This window comes from Rhinatrema bivittatum, unplaced genomic scaffold (assembly GCF_901001135.1).
Source record: "Rhinatrema bivittatum unplaced genomic scaffold, aRhiBiv1.1, whole genome shotgun sequence".
Taxonomy (NCBI): domain Eukaryota; kingdom Metazoa; phylum Chordata; class Amphibia; order Gymnophiona; family Rhinatrematidae; genus Rhinatrema; species Rhinatrema bivittatum.
Genome location: NW_021820609.1, coordinates 156,495 through 162,430, shown reverse-complemented (window position 1 = coordinate 162,430; position 5,936 = coordinate 156,495). Strand labels below are relative to the sequence as shown.

Here is a 5,936-nt window from a genome sequence, read left to right as displayed (position 1 = left end):
TAATCCACACCTCCTATCGGAAAAACAGGACATGCCAGACAGATAAAACGGAAACCTTCATTGAAACATGACTGGTGTTAAAAAAAAAAAAAAGGAAATTCTAAAAAAATGAATTAAAAAAAAAAAAAAATCCCAATAGGGACCAGATCCGTTTAAAGAAAGAGAAAAAAAAAGCTTGACTAGTACCTACTTTTCACCCCTCTCCCTAAGCTGGATTCAAATTCACTGCCCCTGACACTCAGAGGACCAAGCCCTCACTGACCCAGCCACCAGCACACAGATAGAGAGGGTTAAAAAAAAAAAAAAAGAGCTGAGCCTTACCCACTAGAAAATACGGACCCACAAACTTCAAACTAGGAAAACAGAGGACAGTGGCTGAAAGGAAAAGCCAGACCAGCCTGATGTGCATGCACTGGGAAAAAGCAAAAGAAATGCATTGCCTCCCGAACTGAGCAAAATGCAAAGACAGAAGAAATGCACGTTCGCAGAGGAGACCTACGATCCTCTCTAAAAACTGCAAAGAAAACATTTTCAACCTTTTGTTTGTCATTAGTGAGATTTGATACTATGGAAAATAGGGTTCTAGGGTTGTTAGCACATTTTTCTATTTTATTGCTATAGTATTCTTTTTTAACATTGAGGATTGTTTGTTTGTAAAAAGCTAGCTTATTATTATTATTTTAATTCATCACTCACCCCTTCGGTGTTCCCTTTCTGGGCACGGCTGCTTCTTGCCTTGCCTTGTAATGAGTGCTCTGTGCAAAGAGGATAATATTATATTGCATGTTTCTGTAAACTGAGAAAACGTAACAGATTTTAATATCTTCTGCCTGGTAATAGAAGGTTTAATATGATCTTGAGCAAATGTCTTTATCATTTTGAATTTATTTTGAAGTATCTCATCAGGCCCCTTTCTTTTTGAAAGGCTTTATAAGAAGGGAAAAAAATATATCTGGTAGCGTCGGGTCTCTTTGTTCTTGGATGATGAGATCTTGAGATTGTAAGGACTAACATCAGCCCTTCCATACATAGTTTATCTTCCGTTCCTTCATGTTTGCTGTATTTGACGAATGCACACTTGAGAGAAGAATATAATAATTTTTAAGAGTGGCATACGTTAATGTCAATCTGTTTATCTTTTCCATCCAATCTAATCGTTAGGGTCTTGCTAAACTAATGTTCTAGCTCAATAAGTTCTTCTTACGGTGGCCATCCATCTTTCAATCATACAGAGATGGGATAGCATGCTAGTTGCTCACCAGCATTGGTGGTATAGTGGTGAGCATGGCTGCCTTCCAAGCAGTTGACCTGGGTTTGATTCCCAGCCAATGCATCCATTTAGACCTGAAAACACAGTTTTAATAGAAGTCATCCTTTGCCTTTCAGAAACATCAATTCTTTACCTGTGTTATTTAGAAAGAATTTGTGAAGATTCTGAGTGAGAGAGAGAGTGTTTTATAAATGAAATTTGGCTTTTCTCTTTTTCTTTCCTTTCTTTATTCTGTGCTCCTCTTTTCCTTCCACAAGAACATTAGATATGCCATACTGGGTCAGACCAAGGGTCCATCAATCCCAGTAACCAGCTGCCAAAGTGGCCAATCCAAGACACAAGTACCTGGCAAGTTATTTGTCCTAAGTGACTCACTGCTTCTCTGATTAAGAAATAAAGGTACCTAATCAAATCAATCACACCACCTTAACAGCTTTCCAAGGTGAGCCACTGAACTTTTCTTCCTTTTTACTGAGGTATACACTGCTCCTAGCTTACTTGAAGCTTTTGGCTACCTTTTTTTCTTTGTTTTTTTTTTTATAATATACAAACACACTAACTTCTACTTATTACAAATTTTAAGGCATGAGATGGTATTGTCTCATTTCTAGGTAGGCTTTAGTACTTTTACTGAAATTCTGCTTTGTTTGTGTCATTAAAAGCTGATGTTTATATCTCTGGATTGAACAGCCTCCATAGCCCAGCCATCAAGACAGGCCATGTCTATGTGATCCAATCCCACCTGCCTGACAGATTCATTTTAAGGGAGTAGAATGTAAACATTCTTGCATCAACACCCAGGTCGGTCCCAATCATGCCCAAATATTTGCACATTGATGAACTACACCACCTCTGCTGATACGCCATTTCTGGCCTCGCATTTCAAGTTTACTGCTTTGAAAAGCAAAACATTGTTGAAATGCAAGGCCTATCTTATTACCTACCCAGGTAAGTGATGCTGTGGTGGGAAATGATTAGGCATCCCCATTCTCATAGAAGTGTGGATTTTAACCAATGTTTCTTAGGTTGTTAACTGCAGCTCTGTGCAAGTTCTATTAGTGGCTTCATGGAAATCTGAAAGCAGACATGTCACTGCAGTTGATTCAAAACAAAATCTCTAAATTGGCAATACTGAATCAGCCTCTGCCCTCATAGTAAAGTTTCCCTGCCTCCTGTGTGATGTCATCTTTGTGAGCCCTCAGAATACCACTACACCTTGTCTGTGATGTCATCAGCATGCGTCCAAACTGTAAAGCGTCCTCCTCAGTGATGTCATCATTCTGTGCCCTCAGTGAAAGCACTGGGTAGGATGTGGGGGGCGCAGCTGTTCTGTAAGTTTGATAGGTATCGGATTCAGGAAAAGAGAGGAAGATTCCCTCCCCTCCACAGCTGTGCAGAGGATTGGTGAATTCCCACACTTTCATCTCCAGAAATTCATTGTACTTACCCTATGGTTTTTCAAATGCCATTGTCATGTCTGTCTCCTCCAAAGTATCAGTTGGGTCTTTTCCCTTGGACTGTGGGGTAGCATGGCCGAGCGGTCTAAGGCGCTGGATTAAGATTCCAGTCTCTTTGGGGGCGTGGGTTTGAATCCCACTGCTGCCATTCTCACCCTTTTAAGAACACTTTCATTATTTATTTATTTAAGATCTTTTCTATGCCGTGGCTAAGAGATACACCATTGCAACGGTTAAAGGTTCGCTTACAATATAACATAAAAGGAGCACAATAGTTGGGTAGTGTAAGTTTTGTCTAGGTGTACCATCGGTACTGTACATCGGTAATATTTATGATTGTTATGAGCTTTAATAAAGTAATGTCATGTATGTTGTGAGACTATTGCTGTGTGCTTGTGGTTTGTTTTTTTTGCATGTTCCTGTATGTTCTCTATTCTCCAGTCTCTTTAGAAAAGGCTTGTTTAAAGAGCCATGTTTTTAAGTTTTCCTTAAAGGTTTTGAGATCGCTTTGTGGTCTGATCTCAGGAGGCATTGTGTTCCATAATATGGGGCCCCCTTTGAAAATCTACCCATGAGTGTTCAGCACCCGCTTTCTTAACATATCCCCAGGCACCTCTCCTGGCAGCGCGGTGCAATATTTAAATTAGGGCTCGCACTGTTGAGGAGGATTGCGCACCCCTAGCGCCTTCTTGACAGCATGCACCCGAGAGGTACACTGTCGGGGGCTTTCCGCTGGTAAAGAAAATGGACGCTGAATTTACCAGCATCCGTTTTCCTAACCATCGCACATGCACAGGTTAGGAAAACGGATGCTGATAAATTCGGCGGCATTCTCCGAACCTGACTACTGGCATCTAAGGAATGTATAAATCAATATTAAAGGGTCGGGCACTTCATATTAATTTATTCATGCCTTCACTTATTGCCCATTGATTCCTTCACTGTCACATGTCAGTGAAATGGACCGATGGGCAATAAGAGGAGTGAATAAATTAATATTAAGTGCCTGACATTTTAATATTGATTTATTCACTCCTTACAATGCAGGCAGTCAAGTTTGGAAAATGGATGCTGAATTTATCAGTATCTGTTTTCCTAACCCATGGATGTGCTAGGGGTTCAGAAACCAGAGGCTTGTCAACTGAGCAGTTTTTTCTGCTTTTCTATAGTAGTTTTAGGAGCGCTAAGCAATTAACGCCTGCTCCGGGCGGGCATTAATTTCTGATAGGTAAAATGTGCATCCTAGACGTACTTTTTTTTTGCATTGGGAGTGAATAGCTAATAGCCTCATTTACATGCATTCACATGTAATGAGCACTATTAGTTTCACTCAGCGTTGGATGCGCGTTGTAGAGGCGCTAATCCCCTTATTGCCATGCTAAGTGCACAGTATTACGTCGGCCCCTTGGTGAGGGAAGCAGGTAAAGCAGTAATGCACGAGCATACAATGGCTTATGTCACTCGGGTTAAAAGAAATCTGCAATGCAGATATCTTGAATTTGACTAAAGCGCTGAAGGCAGCGCAAGCTAAACATAGAGCTGATATGGCAGAACACTAAAAAAGGCCGAACAATTCTGCAGCTCATCCTTATTGTCACCAGTACCTCCTGCTTGAATCTACCAGCTAATTCTGGCAGTGAGGTACAATAACCAAAGCCACATGGTTTTGGCTGAACTGATGGGGGCACAGGAGGCTGATAACAGCAGCAAGTAAAGCAGGGAGGACTTACTGTGGAGCTGGAGAAGAAAATGAAAAGAAGGCTATACTGCAGGAAAGGGAGAATGAGCAGGAAGGAAAGAGGAGAGGAAGGAGATTAATGAGGGAGGAGAGACTGGCTGGCTGAGAGAGAGCTTGAAGGGGGAGAGTTGGGTGAAATGATGGATGAGGAAAAAGGACAGATTGTCTATTTTCTTGTGGACAGCAGACTTTTGTATTGGGATTTGCCTGATTCATCCAGATGAGCCTGACCTGCCCCTGTGAGAGACAGGGCTGGAAGAAGCATTGCTCTGACCTAGCCTGACATTTCTTATGTTCTTAGTGTTTATATAGAGAGGGCAGGAAGTTGGGGGCAATCTCCTACCTGAGCAGAAGCGCCTGCAGGCATTTTCCTCCCTGATTTTGCTGCCTTCAGGATTAGAAATGAATTGGGGACTCTTTCTCGGGCTGCGGAAGAGCCGAGTGTTTGCCTCTTGCTGTATGTGGGGAGGGGGTGTCAGACTCAGAGCTGTAGAGCCTGGCAGGGGAGGAAGTCTCTCGTTTCCTGAATCTGAATCTCAAAGCATCAGAGCTGCACAGCTGTGGAGGGGAGGGAATCTTCCTCTCTCTTTTCCTGAATCTGAATCTCAAACCTACAGAACAGCTGTGCCCCCCACATCCTACCCAGTGCTTTCACTGAGGGCACAGAATGATGACATCACTGAGGAGGGCACTTTACGGTTTGGACACATGCTGATGACATCACAGACGAGGTGTAGTGGTATTCTGAGGGCTCACAAAGATGACCACACAGGAGGTGGGGAAACTTTACTATGAGGGCAGAGGCTGATTCAGTATTGCCAATTTGGAGATTTTGTAGCTAGATCTGGTTACTTTTTAAACCAAATGGAGATTTTAGAACTGTGAATGAGACTAGGGTTTAATTTAGTTCCTTTTGGACATTTAGTTACAAATCTAGGGACTTTCTCACAGCTCTATAATTTCCATCAGGCTCCCAACTTGCAGAACATATCTGGAAGCAGAAAAGTGCATTAGAGTGAGACCTCATCTGGCTAGAATGGGGCAGGAAAGTACAAGAGATAGCTAAAGCCAGAAGAATGCAGGGCTGCATAGAGAGAGGAATAACCAGTAAGAAAAAGGAGGAGATAATGCACCTGTACAGGTCCTTGGGGAGGCCTCGCCTATAGTACTGTGTTCAAAAAGGATAGAGACATGATGGAGGTGGTCCAGAGAAGGGCAACCAAAATGGTGTGGGGTCTGTTTTAGAAGACCTACGAGGAGAGGCTGAAGGATCTGAAGATATATATAGATATGTCCTGTAAGAGAAGCAGTGCAGGGGAGATATGATACAGACCTTTTTATGTTGTATGAACTTTGAACTTTTCTCTTGCAAATGAAACTCAGATCAAACAGGAAATATTTCTTCATGGAGAGGGTGATGGATGCCCGGAATTCCCTTCTAGAGGAATGGTGAAGACAGAAACAGCCACAA

General features: G+C 42.2%; 2 non-coding genes across 2 annotated transcripts; both read left to right on the top strand.

Moving 5' to 3' along the window:
• The first annotated feature begins 1,261 nt into the window (after positions 1-1,261).
• TRNAG-UCC lies at positions 1,262-1,333 on the top strand. Its single transcript has one exon. It is a non-coding gene; the product is annotated as a tRNA-Gly (tRNA).
• Positions 1,334-2,793: 1,460 nt separating this feature from the next.
• On the top strand, positions 2,794-2,875 carry TRNAL-AAG. Its single transcript has one exon. It is a non-coding gene; the product is annotated as a tRNA-Leu (tRNA).
• The last annotated feature ends 3,061 nt before the right edge of the window (positions 2,876-5,936 follow it).